The following is an 18,958-nucleotide window of genomic DNA, read 5'->3' on the forward strand; positions in this document are numbered from 1 at the left end:
ACTAGCTTAAACATTTTCAAGCATCACATTAAAGCCATCCTCACCAATTCCTGGACTTGTACATGTACTGGGCATGGGTAGCCCAAACCATGGAACTAGCTGATTTTAAATTTTTAATTGCAAATGTAATGAGCATTGAATTTAAATCATATGACTATATTATGTTTTTTTTTCTTCGCACTGTTAATATCTATCAAATTTTAAGTCTTCAGTTTGCTATGCTATGTGTATATAAGACTAAGTATCCTAATTGCACTCTTATTGTATACACTGTCACTACCTGCTACTACTGTAAAAACTGCCATCTAGAAGTATTGTTATACAAGATTATTGGTCTTATCTCCCACTTGACCAATTTATTCTGTTCTAGTCGTTTTACCATTATGAATGCCTGTTGCTATTTATTTCCTTATTGTATTAAACAATTTTCCTTCTACTAACAAAATGGTTTACTAACAATGGAGCTTTTCTCCCCGGGCCTCTGACGAAAAAGGGTTTTATGCCCAGTCAGACTCTCCCGGTAAACAAATGTAAAATAAAATAACTAATAAATGTGTAGTATTTACAGCAGTAAGACATTGTCCTGTTCGATTCTCAGATAAAGCGTCTTCTGTGTGGAGACATGCGTGAATGGGCGTACCTTCGTTGAAGGTTGTGCATCAGGGCTGGCAACTCGGCATGTACAAATCTACTGCCAATCATTAGTGGACCGGAGTTCCGCTGTGGCGACCCCTAACCAGGAAAAGCCGAAAGACACAACACAACATTTACAGCAGTTGCACTGATAAGTGCCTGTAACCTATATAAAATCAATTGTATTGTTAGTGGCACTTTCAAAAATCATCCTAATATTTTATGTTCTTTTAAAAGTAAAACAAGGCTTATCACCCACAACTTTTGTAAGAGCGTTGTCACCTAATAAAACTTTCCATTTGTCTACTAAAATGTTCTTAATAATATTAGTATCAAGGGAAATAGGAAGGGGAAAAGCTCTAGTATAAAAATCTTTATTTGTTCCCATAAAATATTAAATAAACATAAAAATATTAAATGTTTTAAGGAAACTCAGAACAATGTTAAAGGACAACAAAGGGATTCTGTTATTAAATGCTCAACTTCTCTGTCTTTTTTCTCTCTGTTTACTGTCCCTGCTATGAATAAACAAAAATACAGCATTTAAAATATTTTAAAATTGACTGTTTATCTCCACTAGAAAAGTATCTTACTCTACTGTGGTGGTTTCATTTTCAAAAAACATTTGTTTCACCCTTGCTGCAGTCTCCAATTCACTGATGTCATCAAGGCCACTGAATACAGGTAGTTTTCTGGCCATTTCCCTCCCTAAACTGACATCAGCAGTACTATCCTAAAAGCTCACCCATGCTGTGATGGCACAGCTCTCAGGTCCTTCCTCTACACATACAGAAAGCAAAGGCTAGAACAAGAAAACAGTACATGAGTCAAGTCCCCTGCTGTGAGCTGTCAATCACAGCAAGTATCAGCTCAAATTACCCTTAACACTTTGACAGCTAGGGAAGTTAGTTGTGAAGGAGGATGGGGTATTAATCAAACTAGTGCAATTCAGGCTTGACAAAAGACTGCAGTTTAGCCATTCTAAAAAGAAGCAGCAGTACAAAGTACTTTAAAAGTCTGTTCTGTGGCACCTGCACTGTTTGTGTTTTAAGTAGCCATTGAACTGCATGAAAGTTTGCTTAAAACTGAGTGAAAGACAACAGTATATGCATGTAAAAATCAATGCAGTAAAAGGAGTTTTAGGAAGTAAGAAGCCTGTGTGATGTATTTTTTTTTACAGACAAGAACTGCATTATGGGATACCTAGAGGCAGACTAAACAATCAGAATTACTTCAAGATGCTAGACCTTATGTGGTCAGACTGAGAAATTACATATAAATTATTTAAAAAACCTGTAAATAGTTCCAGAGTGGTGATAAAATGTAGGAAACACCAAACCATGATGAAGTAAACATTTGTTTGAGTCTGTAGGTGCGGTTCTCCTTTAAAATGAATTTACTAAAAAGGAATGGATTAGTATTATGGCCTGAGTGCTTTAAAAAAGGAAAAGCTAAGTCCCCAGAATATTTAATGAAAGAAATGTAAGTTGGATGAATCTGCGGACCAGTCAATATTTTCCATAAGTAAGAATTTTAAAAAATTTGTAGATAATATGAGTGAAACCCAGAGTTGCTGGACATGCTACACTTAAATAAATCCCAATCCCTCAGAGACACATGCTCTAGGGATCTAAACCTTGTCATCACAATGAACAAAACATGCAGGAGGGATAGGTTCCTGACCCAGAGACTCCCCAGACTCTGTAATAGACTGCCCATACATGTCAAGCAGAGCGCCTCTTTGGCTCTCTTCAAAAGGAACCTTGATGATTGGATAGGAGATAGGAAGTTCACCCCGGGGATCACATCAGTCACCTTGCTAGACAGAGGTCCAGGGATGTAAATACTGTGGGAAGAAATAACCAGGGAATTGGTATGACTAGGCTTGTATAGGCCGTAGGGCCGATAGCCTAGTACCATCCCTCATAAAATCCTCCAAAGCTAGTTACGAAAATAAAATTGCCAAAAATTCCAAAGACAACAACAAGGCATTCTATAACTATGTCAAGAATCTAAATGGCAATGCTCAGATCTGCTCTGAGCTAAAACAGAATGGCATTAAATATACTGATCCCAAGGATATTGCCAATATCCTGGCAGATCGATTCAGTGCCAACTTCACCCCCCTCTCACCCCCTAAATGGCCCATCTCAATACCGGAAGATTGCCAAATTCCGGTAATAATGGCCACACAGGTAAAAAACGCACTCTGCAAAGCTAAGAATACAGCATCCATGGGACCAGATGACATCCCGGGCTGTGTACTACATGAACTACAATATGAACTGGCACCTCACCTAAGTGTCATGTTTAATCATAGCCTCACCTCAGGTTTCATACCCACTGAGTGGCGCACAGCTACAGTTATCCCACTCCACAAGGGGGGATCCACCTTGGATCCTGGAAACTACCATCCCATCTGTCTGACAAGCCTTATCTGCAAGGCCATGGAGCGTATTATCATGGAACTTATAAACAAAGACATTGGCAACCTTCAAACACTGGACCCCACCCAGTTTGGGTTTGCGAAGGGCCAACCTTGTCTCCTGAACTTGATTGACTTCTTCAAATCAGTCTCCAGAGCCATGGACAAGGGTAAGGTGGCCCACACAGCCTATCTAGACCTTGCCAAGGACTTTGACACCACCCCCCACTCTGGAATCATAGATAAACTTACTGAGCTGGGCATTAATCCCTACGTCACTCATTGGGTTGCTAACTGGCTTACTGATAGAACCCACACTGTAAAAGTAGCAACTCCAAATCCTGCTCCAGACAAGTGACAAGTGGAGTACCTCAGGGTTCAGTCCTGGGACCACTCTTGTTTGGCATCTACTTCCCTGAAGTACAGGCCAACACTAAGGGACTCTGGATAACAAAGTTTGCAGATGACTGCAGACTGGGAGCCATTATTGAATCCCCAAATGATGTGGATACTCTACAAAAGGGCCTTACAGAAACAGATGCTTGGTGCCACAGCCATGGGCTCAAGCTCAATGCCAAGAAATGTATAGTTATCCCCTTTGGGAAAAAACATGTATCCGTGAATTACCATATAGGTGGCAGTACACTAAACACTGAAAGTTTGATAAGAGACTTAGGGACACAGGTGGACAGTGGTCTCACCTTCGATAACCACATCTCCACAACAGTCAGGAAATTCTTCTATGTGGCACACCACATCACTAAGGGCTTTTCATCCAGAAAAAAGGAGGTCATTGTCCCACTGTACTCATCCCTCATTAGACCCATTATAGAATACAATGCCCTGTTTGGTATGTACCTCTCAAGACATCTGCAACAACTGGAAAGGCCACAGAAATACCTCACTAAAAGAATCACAGGCCTAAAGCAGATGCTCTACACTGACCGCCTTAAAAAACTCCAGCTATACTCTGTCGCATATCATCTACTCAGAGGCGATCTTTGCTTAACATACAAGGCCATGTCAAACCCAGAGCTGTTGGACATGCTTCACTTAAAGAAATCCCAATCCCTCAGAGCCACACACTCCAGGGATCTAAACCTTGTCATCACAATAAACAAAACATGCTGGAGGGATAGGTTCCTGACCCAGAGACAACCCAGACTCTGGAATAGATTGCCCATACATGTCAAGCAGAGTGCCTCTTTGGTCCTCTTCAAAAGGAACCTTGACAATTGGATGGGAGAAAGGAAATTCACCCTGGGGATCACGTCAGTCGCCCTGCTAGACAGGGGTCCAGGGAAGTAAATAGTGTGGGAAGAAATAGCCAGGGAATTGTTATGGCTAGGCTTGTATAGGCCCTAGGGCTGATAGCCTAGTACCAACCTATGAACCTATGAACCTATACGAGGAACAGAACAGTATTCTCCCATTGTGTGAATATATGAATGTTATCATCAAAGGTAGAGTGACCTCCAAAGGAAGGCTGTCTAAATTATATAAATTAATTATAAATAATAATAATAATAATTTTGATGCAAATTTCTGGAACATTTCAGATAGTAGTGGATTGAGTGACTAACTAAATGGTAAGAGTAAAACTTTGTTACTTAAATCAGTTAGTCAAACTTCTTCAGGTTTATAGTTGAAAGTTTTTATGTGGAAATATATATAGAATGTTTGTCACTCCCTATACAATCTCTAAGTTTAGTAAAATTACTTTCTCAGTCTGTTGGAGATGTAGTAAAGTTGTAAAATCTGACTGGATGCACATGTTTATGGATTGTGAAAAATTAAATTTATATTGGGAAGAGATGCATATATTTTAAGGGGATATGGTCTGATAACTTTTCTTTAACTAGGTCAGTAATACTAATGAATGTTCTACTTCCTGCATCTGTAAAATCCAAAGAGCGAAAAATCTTTTGGGCTCTCTTGGCAGTTGGGAGAAAAGTTATTACAAAAAACTGGAAGTCGAACTCGATTCCTACATTCAAGGAATTTTTAAGTTTAACAGCAATACTATATAAAACTGAAAAAGAAGTGATAAGATCTATAAATCATACTAAGAGACTTTTAGTGGTTAAGATAAATTTGAAATGTTGCTATTGAAATACTAAGACTCTTAACATGTTAATTGTTTAAGATTACTTTATTTCTGTCATTGTATAACAATGTGATGTTGAATTTTTTATTTTTGTGTATATATTATAAATATGTATGTTAAATTAATAAACATTTCTTATAAAATATATACTAAATGTTTTTTAAAGGCACAAAGGCTGTAAAGTAAATATTTTTTGTGAGAACTATTTTTAAAGAGTGATGCAAGTTAAATTTTACTAGCGTTGTCGAGTAATGGTATTTTATCAAACACTGTTTTTTAGGATAACATCAATATATGATTGGATAAAGATGATCACATGTTATGCTGGAGGGTTATTTAAGCTACACTTTAAAATTGTTGGTATGTTCTGAGGAAGTTCTTGTTATTAAAAGAACAAAAGTGCTAAACAAAGTTGTGTTGCACAGTTCTCCTTTTTATCTGAACCTTTTTTGTAGTAGTGATGTCCCTGCTCTGGGCCAGTAATCAAGGAGCCTGAATCCTCACCACTAATACCGATGAGGGACATCACATATTGGTGGCAGTGGTGGGATTCAGGCTCCTTGATTATTGGCCCAGAGCAGGGATGTCACATATTGATGAGCAGTGATGTGGATATTAATTGAACTTCTGTAGCCAGTACTCATTTGTCATTAAAGGTGTGTGTACTTTCAGCAGCCACAAGGAAAACATACAGAGTTTCTTTTTCACAACAGTTTTATTTATTTTTTGGTAGTTTAGTTTAGTCAGGGATACCAGGCAAAGATGTCAGCAGAGGATTATGGCAAGCTGACAAAGAACCAGTTGGCCAAGTTGTGCAAAGCCATAGGACTGATGCATGTCAACCTGACTAAAGAGGAAATAATTTCAGCCTTAGTTGCAGCTCAGACCATCAACCAGGAAAAAAACTAGTCTGGTGATGGGGATTTGTAGCCTTCAGAAACAGGACAGTTTACCTTTTCCTCAGAAAAAATTGTCCTGAGTTAGAGATTTCAACTGGAGGCCAAATGTCTGGAATTAGAATCAGCAGAGAGATTACTGTGTTTGGAGGCCAAAGAAAAGGAGAAACAGATGGAATTAGAATCAGCAAAGAGACTGTGGCATTTGGAGGCTGAAGAACATGAGAAACTGCATCAACATGAGAGATAGATGTTGACTCTTCACAGGGTCATGGATGTAATGAGGAAGGGAATAACTGAACCCCAGAAGCAATAAAGGTCAGTAAATTTCTTCCACAGTTTAGCGTGATAATTTTGATAGTTTTATTCATATATTTGAAAGAGAATGTAAACAGGATAATGTTGACCAAAGGCTCTGTGTATGGCTTCTGACCCCTGTACTTCATAATAAAGCTGTACCCACTTTTTTTATTTAAACTATGATAAAGTAAAACAGTGTTTATTGGAATGTTTTAAGTTAATACCTGAAGCTTACAGAAAAAAGGTGCATGAGCATAGACGCAAGGCATATGAAAATGTATGTGATTATATTGCTGAGTTAAGCACCTATTTTCATAGGTGGGTGAGTGGGTGTCAGGTCACAACTTTTGAAATGCTGGCAGACCTTTTGGCGAGGGAACAACCCCTTAGGATTTTGCCTGAGGACATAAGAATCTGGTTGGCAGACTGGGAGTGTAACTCTGCAGATGTGCTGGAGAAAAAAGGGGATCTCTACTTAGTAAGCAGGGCATCACTGCACAAGAAGGGGATACCCAGAGGTGCACAGAGATATAAGGGAATCCATGCTGGGCAGCCTAAACTACCATAACAGAGTCCACCAGTAAAAGGGGAAGCCACTAGTTCAGGTACACGGCTAGGATCAAGGGTTGTATGTTTTAAATGTAACCAGTGGGGACACATAGCATACAGATGTCCATGGAAGCGAGGTGGGGAACTAAAGGTGGGTAAGCAGCAAGTGGGAATAACAGTATGCCAGTGGTAAGTTGTCTAGAGACAACAAGGGTACCAGACTATCACTGGAGTTTCTATCCTATCTTAGTGGATAGAAAACAGGCCACTGCAAAGAGAGACACAGCTTCTGACATAACCATTGTGAAGCCTGCAGTGGTTAAAGAAGGGCAGTACTCACATGGGCAGTCTACTCCAGTCAGAGCTTCAGGAAGGACCCCATTCCAAATGCCTTTTGTCAGGAATCACCTTTACTGGGAGGGTGGAAGAAGAAGCATCAAGTAGGTGTGTTTGATATCCTTGCAGATGTCCTGATAGGGAATGATTTTGATAATGCAGTTTCAGAGGGTAGCTATGGATATTGTGGGGCCTCTGAGTACCCCAAGTTCCACAGGGAAGAAGTATATCATGATGATAGTAGATTATGCTACTAGATACCCTGAGGCAGTGGCTTTGTCCTCCATTGAGGCAGAGAAGGTGACAAATGCTTTGTTAGAAATTTTCAGTAGGGTATGTTCCCCAAGAGAAATACTGACTGACAGAGGTGGCAATTTCATGGTAGATCTGCTAGCTTGTCTTTGAGAGTGCTGTGGGGTGAAGCACCTAAAGACCACCCCTATCACCCCAGACTAATGGTGTTGTGGAGGAGTCAAACTCTACAATAAAACCATAATATGGGCATTTGCAGACCAGTTTAAGAGAGGGTGGGACAAATATTTGCCCCATCTGCTGTTTGCATACAGAGAGGTATCCCAGGAATCCACAGGTTTCTCACCCTTAGAGTTGCTGTATGGGCATATGGTGAGAGGGCCTTTAGATATGATTCATGATGAGTGGGAGGGTGAGTGTGAATCCCACAATGAGTCTGTTTTGGAATATGTCCTAAACCTCAGGGCAAGGCTTAGTGAGCTCATTGGCTTGGCCCAGGAGAACCTGGCTGGAGCCCAGCAGCAGAAAAAGGTCTGATATGACATGAATGCTTGAGCTAGAGAGTATGCACTGGGATGGCAAGTTATGGTGCTCATTCCTGTCAGACACAGTAAGCTGCAGGCAGCTTGGGAGGGACTCTTTGAAGTGGTAAGGAAGGTCAGTGATGCTAACTACATGGCAAACCTACTAGGCAGGAGGCAAGGGCACAAATTGTACCAGGTTAACATGATGAAGCCTTACTAGAATAGGAAGACCCTTGTGATGAGTATTTGCAGTAGATAGCAGAAGGAGTCTGAGAGTGATCTGATGACTGATCTCCTCAGTGAGGCTCATACTGACACCTCAGTGGAAGAGGTAGCAATATCCCAGTGACTATCCCCTACCCAGGTTTAAGAAATCTGAGCAGTATTACAAGAGTTTGGGGACATGTTGACTGGGAAACCTGAGTGTACCCACCTGGTACAGCACCATGTGGATACAGGACCCCAAAGGCCTATCAAACAAGCCCCTTACAGGCAGACTGTGAAGGAGGAGATACAGTAAATGTTGGAACACGGGGTAATCTAGGAGTCCAGCAGTCCCTGGGCCTCCCCAGTGGTGCTGGTACCAAAGAAAGATGGTAGCACTGGTTTCTGTGTGGACTGCAGAAAACTAAATAGTCACACAGATTCAGATGTTCACCCCATGCTTAGGACAGATGAAGCCTTAGAGCAGCTAGGTGGGGCTAAGTATTTGACCACATTGATCTGACCAAGAGCTACTGGCAGGTGCCCTTGACTCCCACCTCTATAGAGAGGTCAGACATTTTGACTCCTTTTGGATTATACGAGTTCATAAAGACACCCTTTGGATGAAAAATGCCCCAGCAACCTTCCAGAGGCTGGTAGATCATATCCTAGCAGGAGCAGGGGATTATACCATTACTTACTTGGATGATATTGCCATCTACAGCTATTCCTGGCATGAGCACCTTCAGCATATCAGGGAGGTCCTGAGCAGACTGCAAAGGGCAAGGTTGACCATTTAACCCAGTAAGTGTCAGCTGGGTATGGTAGAGGACTCTTACCTGGGACATATAGTGGGGAGTGGTAATACCAGGCCAGAACTTGCCAAAGTGAAAGCTATTCAGGCATGGCCTGCCCCTGTTACCAAAAAGCAGGGGAGGGCATTATTGGAGACAGCAGGGTACTGTAAAAAGTTTGTTCCCAATTATAGTACAATAGCAGCTCCCCTCACAGATCTGATGAGCAAAAGCAGTTCAGATAAGGTAGTGTGGACCCCAGCCTGTGAGCAGGCATTCCAAAAGCTTAAATGGGATTTGGAAAGACCCCATTGTTATCCAGTCTAGATTACAGCAAAGAATTTGTTGTGCAGATAGATGCTTCAAACTATGGGGTAGGGGCTGTACTCAGCCAGGTATCCTCAGAGAGAGAACAGCACCCAGTATTTTATCTCAGCCATAGACTCCAACTTATGGAGGAATGTTATGCAGCAGTAGAAAAGGAATGTTAAATCATAGTATGGGATCTACAGAAACTTCAACCCTATCTGTGCAGAAGGAGATTCATTGTACCACAGTCCCTTAACATGGCTACATCGAAACAGCCAGAAAAATGCCAATTTATTAAGGTAGAGCCTGGAGTTGCAGGCATATGACATGACAGTGCAGCACTGTAGTGGGGTTAGCAATGCCAGTGTAGGTGGGTTCTCAAGACAGGGTATGGGTTAATATGTTCCCAGACAGGCTTATGTCCTACAAGCCACATTTCTCAAGGGTCACTTGAAAAACTAGCTTGAGTCTTCAAAGGGGAAGAGATGTGTTGATGTGAGGTATTGCCAGCTATGCCAGGAGACGTAGGGCAGTGGATGTGTAACATATTTTGGCATAGCTAGCTAGAGCTTTGTAAAAAATAATATGTCATTTGTATGTCAAACCAATTTTTACAGATGCTTGTGATGAAAATGTATTTGTAAAGCTGCTTTTGTTAAACATATACCAACAGTGGGCCTGCTGGACAGAAACAAATACACTTGTATGTCAGACTGTATTGTAACTTTTGAAATGAATATATTGTAACAGAGGATACTGGAAGAAAAGAGGTTAATCTTAGTCCAGCTAACTTTGAAAAATAGTCTGAAATTAAATTACCTGATTTAGGCCATAAAGATTGTATCTTACAGCTCTGATTGCAGCCAGAGATGAAATGTCTACGTATTGTCCTTAGGTGTGAACTAATTGCTACCCTGGAAGGGTGGAAGTTTTGAAATGGTTTTATAGCTTTCAGATGCTGTAACACATCTCAGCAACACTCTATGTGTGTGAGTGGTAACACATATGTGCTAAATTCTGGTTCATTTTCTAGTAAAGGGGGTAGTGTGGGATCCAAAGTCAGATGACCAGATGTAGATGATGTCATTATGTAATCCAGCACTGAAATAATGTTTTGATACTAGATGAGACAGAAGTCTCAGGGTAGTCTGTTTTTGTAACCTGACAAAGAAGGAAGACTACTTACCCACTTCATCTTGCCTTGCTTTAGTAAGTAACCAGGGAATAGTAATTCTTTACATCAGTCAGGAAATTATAGCAAGATTAGTTAAGTACTGTTTTTCTGTATCTGTGTGAATCTACCCCTCATTGGTATTTTAATATTTCCTGTGATTTAAACTCTGGTGTTTACTGTAAATAGATATTTAGTATTTTCAAGTTGTTTTATTATTTATTATTAAATATATTTAAACCTTTCATTGTGGCTGGTCCTTTAGAGAATATTTTAACCTTTGAGGGTACTTGTGTTTATTTGATGACACTGTAACCACTCCTGAAAGCCTTACTGCATTGGTCAAACACTACCATTTCTATTAGTATTAATTTTACTTAGTAAAATTGGGTACCCTTGTAAGAGCCTTAGAGTAGCTGGCTAGTGGCAGTATAACTACCTTATAGTCTGGGCAAAGGTAAAGGTAGCAGAGCTAGTAAATCTGTGCCAGCTTTTCCCAGGTGTGTGTGTGTGTGTGTGTCTGTGTGTGTGTAGGAAAATCAAATCTCAAAAAGTGTATGTGTCAGCTACTTGGAGCAGGGACACTGATTACTGGTTTCACAGAGATGGTGGTGGAGAACTTGGCATGGAACACTTGGCTGAGGACTGAAATCTACTGCTGTGCCAATGGGAAGTCTTATTGGGTACCTGGAGAGAGAGCAGAAAAGCTATTAAGGGAAATTGTGCTTGGTACAGAGAGCTGCATCTGAAAATGCTGTGTGTATCCATTTTTGTTCCAAGTGAACACCCCTCACCATGGTGAGAATTGAGACTCCTTGATCACTGGCGCAGTATCAGTCTTTTGTCATGGCCTTCTTCTATCTGATCCAACATTAACAAATCATCTATTATGTTTACACCACCTTATAAGCCTACAGTTACCTGGACAGCATCTATCTGGAATAACTATAATGTAGATTAGGTATCAAAGGGAAGTGTAAGGACACAGGATGTCTAAGGATAAGGGAAGTCTAAGGATAAGGGAAATGTATGGATAAGATAAGAGAAGTGTAAGGATACAGGACATCTAAGGATAAGGGAAGTGTAGACATACAAGAATTATAAGGAAAGGGAAGTGTAAGTATACAAGAAGTCTAAGAATAAGGAAAGTGTAAGGATATAAGACGTCTAAGGATAAGGGAAGGGTAATGATAGAGGAAGTGTAAGGATAAGGAAAGTATAAGAATAAAGGGAATATAAGGATACAGGAAGTCTAACAATAAGAGAAGTGTTAAGGATGCAGGAAGTCTAAGATTAAGAGAAGTATAAGGATAAGGGAAGTGTAAGGATACAGGATGTCTATGGATAAGAGAAGGGTAAGGATAAATGAAGTGCTGCAGTCAGTTTATAATTTTATTTCCATTTTCTAGTATTTTTTTAGCCAGTAGCATCAAACTTACAAAGACCATACCATGGGTAATTCAGTTAATATATCCCAGCTCAAAAACTCATTTCCTGAGTTACAACCATTTGCTTTACCAGCATTTCTGACAAAAAGATTCTTTTGGGGAATTTTATAATCTGTCAGCTCTTTTACATTTCTAAAAACATGTTCCCAAGTACCTCTCTTTTTCCTATCACACCTCAAACAATTGCTAACTACCTGATGAAAATTCTCTGAAGCCTTCTTGGAGTGTAAAAATAATTTTGCAAATACATCCAAGCAAAAATGCTAAGCCTTTTAAACCTTCTTGACTTTGTTGTATACTTGGGAGCTATTCAAATAACTTCAACCCTATCTGTGCAGAAGGAGATTCATTGTACCACAGTCCCTTAACATGGCTACATCGAAACAGCCAGAAAAATGCCAATTTATTAAGGTAGAGCCTGGAGTTGCAGGCATATGACATGACAGTGCAGCACTGTAGTGGGGTTAGCAATGCCAGTGTAGGTGGGTTCTCAAGACAGGGTATGGGTTAATATGTTCCCAGACAGGCTTATGTCCTACAAGCCACATTTCTCAAGGGTCACTTGAAAAACTAGCTTGAGTCTTCAAAGGGGAAGAGATGTGTTGATGTGAGGTATTGCCAGCTATGCCAGGAGACGTAGGGCAGTGGATGTGTAACATATTTTGGCATAGCTAGCTAGAGCTTTGTAAAAAATAATATGTCATTTGTATGTCAAACCAATTTTTACAGATGCTTGTGATGAAAATGTATTTGTAAAGCTGCTTTTGTTAAACATATACCAACAGTGGGCCTGCTGGACAGAAACAAATACACTTGTATGTCAGACTGTATTGTAACTTTTGAAATGAATATATTGTAACAGAGGATACTGGAAGAAAAGAGGTTAATCTTAGTCCAGCTAACTTTGAAAAATAGTCTGAAATTAAATTACCTGATTTAGGCCATAAAGATTGTATCTTACAGCTCTGATTGCAGCCAGAGATGAAATGTCTACGTATTGTCCTTAGGTGTGAACTAATTGCTACCCTGGAAGGGTGGAAGTTTTGAAATGGTTTTATAGCTTTCAGATGCTGTAACACATCTCAGCAACACTCTATGTGTGTGAGTGGTAACACATATGTGCTAAATTCTGGTTCATTTTCTAGTAAAGGGGGTAGTGTGGGATCCAAAAGTCAGATGACCAGATGTAGATGATGTCATTATGTAATCCAGCACTGAAATAATGTTTTGATACTAGATGAGACAGAAGTCTCAGGGTAGTCTGTTTTTGTAACCTGACAAAGAAGGAAGACTACTTACCCACTTCATCTTGCCTTGCTTTAGTAAGTAACCAGGGAATAGTAATTCTTTACATCAGTCAGGAAATTATAGCAAGATTAGTTAAGTACTGTTTTTCTGTATCTGTGTGAATCTACCCCTCATTGGTATTTTAATATTTCCTGTGATTTAAACTCTGGTGTTTACTGTAAATAGATATTTAGTATTTTCAAGTTGTTTTATTATTTATTATTAAATATATTTAAACCTTTCATTGTGGCTGGTCCTTTAGAGAATATTTTAACCTTTGAGGGTACTTGTGTTTATTTGATGACACTGTAACCACTCCTGAAAGCCTTACTGCATTGGTCAAACACTACCATTTCTATTAGTATTAATTTTACTTAGTAAAATTGGGTACCCTTGTAAGAGCCTTAGAGTAGCTGGCTAGTGGCAGTATAACTACCTTATAGTCTGGGCAAAGGTAAAGGTAGCAGAGCTAGTAAATCTGTGCCAGCTTTTCCCAGGTGTGTGTGTGTGTGTGTGTCTGTGTGTGTGTAGGAAAATCAAATCTCAAAAAGTGTATGTGTCAGCTACTTGGAGCAGGGACACTGATTACTGGTTTCACAGAGATGGTGGTGGAGAACTTGGCATGGAACACTTGGCTGAGGACTGAAATCTACTGCTGTGCCAATGGGAAGTCTTATTGGGTACCTGGAGAGAGCAGAAAAGCTATTAAGGGAAATTGTGCTTGGTACAGAGAGCTGCATCTGAAAATGCTGTGTGTATCCATTTTTGTTCCAAGTGAACACCCCTCACCATGGTGAGAATTGAGACTCCTTGATCACTGGCCCAGTATCAGTCTTTTGTCATGGCCTTCTTCTATCTGATCCAACATTAACAAATCATCTATTATGTTTACACCACCTTATAAGCCTACAGTTACCTGGACAGCATCTATCTGGAATAACTATAATGTAGATTAGGTATCAAAGGGAAGTGTAAGGACACAGGATGTCTAAGGATAAGGGAAGTCTAAGGATAAGGGAAATGTATGGATAAGATAAGAGAAGTGTAAGGATACAGGACATCTAAGGATAAGGGAAGTGTAGACATACAAGAATTATAAGGAAAGGGAAGTGTAAGTATACAAGAAGTCTAAGAATAAGGAAAGTGTAAGGATATAAGACGCCTAAGGATAAGGGAAGGGTAATGATAGAGGAAGTGTAAGGATAAGGAAAGTATAAGAATAAAGGGAATATAAGGATACAGGAAGTCTAACAATAAGAGAAGTGTTAAGGATGCAGGAAGTCTAAGATTAAGAGAAGTATAAGGATAAGGGAAGTGTAAGGATACAGGATGTCTATGGATAAGAGAAGGGTAAGGATAAATGAAGTGCTGCAGTCAGTTTATAATTTTATTTCCATTTTCTAGTATTTTTTTAGCCAGTAGCATCAAACTTACAAAGACCATACCATGGGTAATTCAGTTAATATATCCCAGCTCAAAAACTCATTTCCTGAGTTACAACCATTTGCTTTACCAGCATTTCTGACAAAAGATTCTTTTGGGGAATTTTATAATCTGTCAGCTCTTTTACATTTCTAAAAAACATGTTCCCAAGTACCTCTCTTTTTCCTATCACACCTCAAACAATTGCTAACTACCTGATGAAAATTCTCTGAAGCCTTCTTGGAGTGTAAAAATAATTTTGCAAATACATCCAAGCAAAAATGCTAAGCCTTTTAAACCTTCTTGACTTTGTTGTATACTTGGGAGCTATTCAAATAACTTCCACAATTCCTTTGTGCACTGCCTTACCATTCCCTCTTATCAAACTTTTCCAGCCACTTATGTCCGATTCTTATAGTTATCGCACTATATTTTATATGACCCACTAATTATCCCTTTGTTAACTACAGCTTCTGTTCTAGACTCAACAAATGCAGACACAGCTGTCTTTCTTTTTCCTCTCTCCTGTCCCTTTCTATTTGCCTATGTTGTTATCATTTCCTGGTAGGGAAGGCAGTCTCTAACCTACAGTCCAAATTTCTTCTTGGTCTCATTCCACTCTATGACTTTTCCTTCCTTAGTTATTTGCTCTCTGTACCTCAGTTCATTTGATAATTTTCTTCAATAAATTGCAGCTACCTGTTTTCTGTTTTCTGTACCTCTTCTCACTATCCTCTCTATTGATAACATGTCCTTTCCTCAATCCTGCCTTGGCTTTTTCTTAGAATATTTTCTGCCACTTTATAAATATAATGCTTTGTATGTTTGTTGTTCACAGGTTCATACCTAGTTTCTAGGTTAGCTGCTCCTGTGGATGAATTTAAGCTTAGCCAATTTTCCTACCAAAGGTGCTAATCAAATCCTGTATCTTGTGTCTTGTGAGGCAAACGTCTTAACCATTATACCAACCCCTATTATTTCCTTAAGAGACTGCATCCAAAATCCTACTCACTCATTATTTCTTGCTCTCTCCTGTTTCATCATCATACATTTCCACTTTGATTTGTAAGCTTCTGCTTGTGTTATACCTTAAATGTGTATCTCTAAAGTATTTTTTCAAATCAGGTAGTCCTAAACCACCTTGTTCTCTGGGGAGAAACATCATATCCCACTTAACTCTTGCTCTCTTGTCCTCCCAAATACATTCCTTCAACTCCTTCTTTTTTGTGTATATACTGAAACATTTCATTTTTTGGTATTTCCATAGATATGGATAAGGCTGAACCAATTAATGTGTGGGCACACAGTTTTCATTAGGAGTCTTTGTTTTACCTTCATTTATTTTATATCCTAAAAAGACTTGAAACTGTCTTTGTTTACGTTCATTTATTTTATATCCTACAAAGACATGAAGCTGTTCCAAAATGTTTCACAATACTGAAATGTTGTTTTTCTGGATTTATCAAGTACAGAATTTTGAAGTCCTTGAATAACGTTAAATTCTCTTGCCATGAGTAATGTTAACATTTCTTGATTACCATACCAGTTATATACCTGAATTTGTGAGTCCTTTATATTCTTTAACAAATGGGAAACAGGGCATCCCTGCCTGTTTTTTCTGTTAAAAGAAATCTAAGTTTGTTTCTTGCCTTTCCTGTAACTAGTCTAGTCCAGATACAGATTTGCTGTATCCAGGACTACTTGCAAGCTTCTGAGCTCCCCAAGCCTTTCTGTGTTGGAGGGACGCCTTTTAGCTTATCAGTGGGAGTGATAAGCACTAGGTAGCCTATCTACCACAAGAGTGATTTCTGGCCCAGAAATTGTAGTTTATCGGCCATTTGGGCAGTTTTTCCATCTCTTTCAACTTTCTGGTTTAAAAACCTGCGTTTGCGCTTGTTTCCCACCTTTCCTGTAACTAGTCTAGTCCAGATACAGATTTGCTGTATCCAGGACTACTTGCAAGCTTCTGAGCCCCCCCCCCAAGCCTTTCTGTGTTGAAGTTAAGCATTCTAGCTTATCAGTGGGAGTGGTAAGCACTAGGTAGCCTATCTACTACAAGATCCAGGTACAGATTCTTAGTTTTAGCAGTTGAATTTGTTTATATGTGCTCAGCACTTGTTCAGAACTTGTTGTTAGCACTAAATAAGCTACAAATTACTACAGCACTCAACCTTCCTCTTTACCTAGAGGAAAACAGTTTTTGTACTTACTTTCCTGATTTGCTTAGAGAAAAACAGCTCTTATAATCACTTTCCTCACTTGTCTAGAGGAAAGTAGTTTTTTATTCAGACATGTCCAAGGGTCAGCTCCCAGTGTTCTCTCCTGTCTATCTGATGAATCTGGACATCTTGGGGCAATGTGGCAAATGCCTCATGTACACAGACAACCCTCTCCTCCTACCACCCAACACCACAGCCTGTAAGAGATGCACTTATCTAGCCAAACTGGAGGTAAAGCTCTCTCCAACCAAGACTGAACTTGACAGTCCAGAGGAGAAGGTAAACTCTTGCACCACACCACACTCATCAAATAGTCCCACTAAACCTACACCACCAAAATCCACACATAGAAACACAAAAACATTTGCGGATGCTCTCAATAATAATCTGCTCAAGCAACAGAGACCTCCAATGCAGAAACACAAGCAACCTCCACCCCCCCCAACACAACCCAAATGACACATAGCCCACAGACTCAGTGTGCCAATAAACTACAGCTCATAAGGCAAAACAACATAACCAACACACTAGTCATATGTGACTCTATAGTCAGGCACACAGATTTCCCACTCACCAGGCTAAACAAAGAGAAGGTTGCTGTCAGCTGCCTGTCAGGTGCCAGGATCTGCCACATAACCCACACACTCAGGTTACTCCACAACAAGTACAAATATGACTATATCTTCCATGTTGGTGTGAGCGACCTGAGACGTACCTCCCTGGACTACATGAAAAGAGACATGGAAGAGCTCTCCGATCTTGTATCCCAGGCAGGTATGACCCTTGCTCTGAGTACCATCCTGTCATCGCCCAGAATGATACTGTAGTACAAGGACAAAATGATTGAATTCAACAATTGGCTAAGCTTCTGCTGTCATTCTAAGGAGATCCAGTATCTGTCTGCCTGGGACGACATGATCAACAGACCACGATGCTTTGCCAGAGATGGCCTGCACCTGTTGCCCCTAGGATTCTAGATGCTGGCTAAGGGTCTTGCCACCCCTATAGTGCCTTTTTTAGGCAAGGTTCAAATGACAAATTCACTACCGTAACAGGAACAGGCAAGCAAAACTGAGGGTAATGCTACTCAATGCTAGAAGTCTAAATCTCATAATGCACTCAATCGAGGCACTCCTTAAAATTGAGAACATCGATATCTGTGCAGTGACTGAGACCTGGTTCAAGGATCTAAAGAGCACCCCTGCATTACCAGGCTATAACTCATACCACACTTTTTGGCCATCTAACCTGGACCAGAATACGAAAGGCGGAGGTGTGTCCATATTCATTAAGGATATCCACAACTCCAGGCTAGTTGCACAGCATAATGCATCACAGGTTATCCAAGTGCAACTAACTCTGGGCAAAACTGCAATCCAAATTGTAGCTTGCTACAGATCCCCCACCATGCCCCAGGATTCCCACTCCTTTTTTCTTGATATACTGGAAAATATTAGGGTTCAACCAAACACCCTAATAATGGGCAATTTCAACTACACCACCATTAACTGGGAAAACTACTCATGTACCAACTCCTTCGCTCAACGCTTTCTGTAATTAATAAATTCCAATGCCCTGGATCAACTTATCCACACCCCCACCAGGGGCAACAATATCCTAGACCTAGTCATTACCAACATGAGTGACCAGTGTTCCACACCTGAAGTCAACTCCTTGTTGGTCAAATCCGACCATAAGCTAATCACCCTAGATATCCGCATCCCACCCACCATTAAGGAAACCATGGTAAAAAATGTATCCAAAGCCAACTTTATGCTTCTTAAGACAAAAGTGGTGAACTTCATGACACCCATGCAGATGGGCAATACAGTTACAACTGCCGAATCTTACACAAATGCACTCTATAAGCACTTACACAAGTGCATGGATTGTGTTATCCCAAACAGAACCAAGACGCTATCCTCCAAAAAAAGGAAGCCAATCTGGTGGTCCCCTGCCATAAACAAACTCTACAACAGAAGGAAGAAACTGTTGCAAAAGAGAATAAAATCCCATGAGTGGAGGAGCTCCCTGGTCAGTCTCAGTAAGAATCTGAGATCTCTTATAAGATCCTCCAAAGCT

This window comes from Protopterus annectens, chromosome 2.part1 (genome assembly GCF_019279795.1).
Source record: "Protopterus annectens isolate FY-2018-M chromosome 2.part1, PAN1.0, whole genome shotgun sequence".
Taxonomy (NCBI): domain Eukaryota; kingdom Metazoa; phylum Chordata; order Ceratodontiformes; family Protopteridae; genus Protopterus; species Protopterus annectens.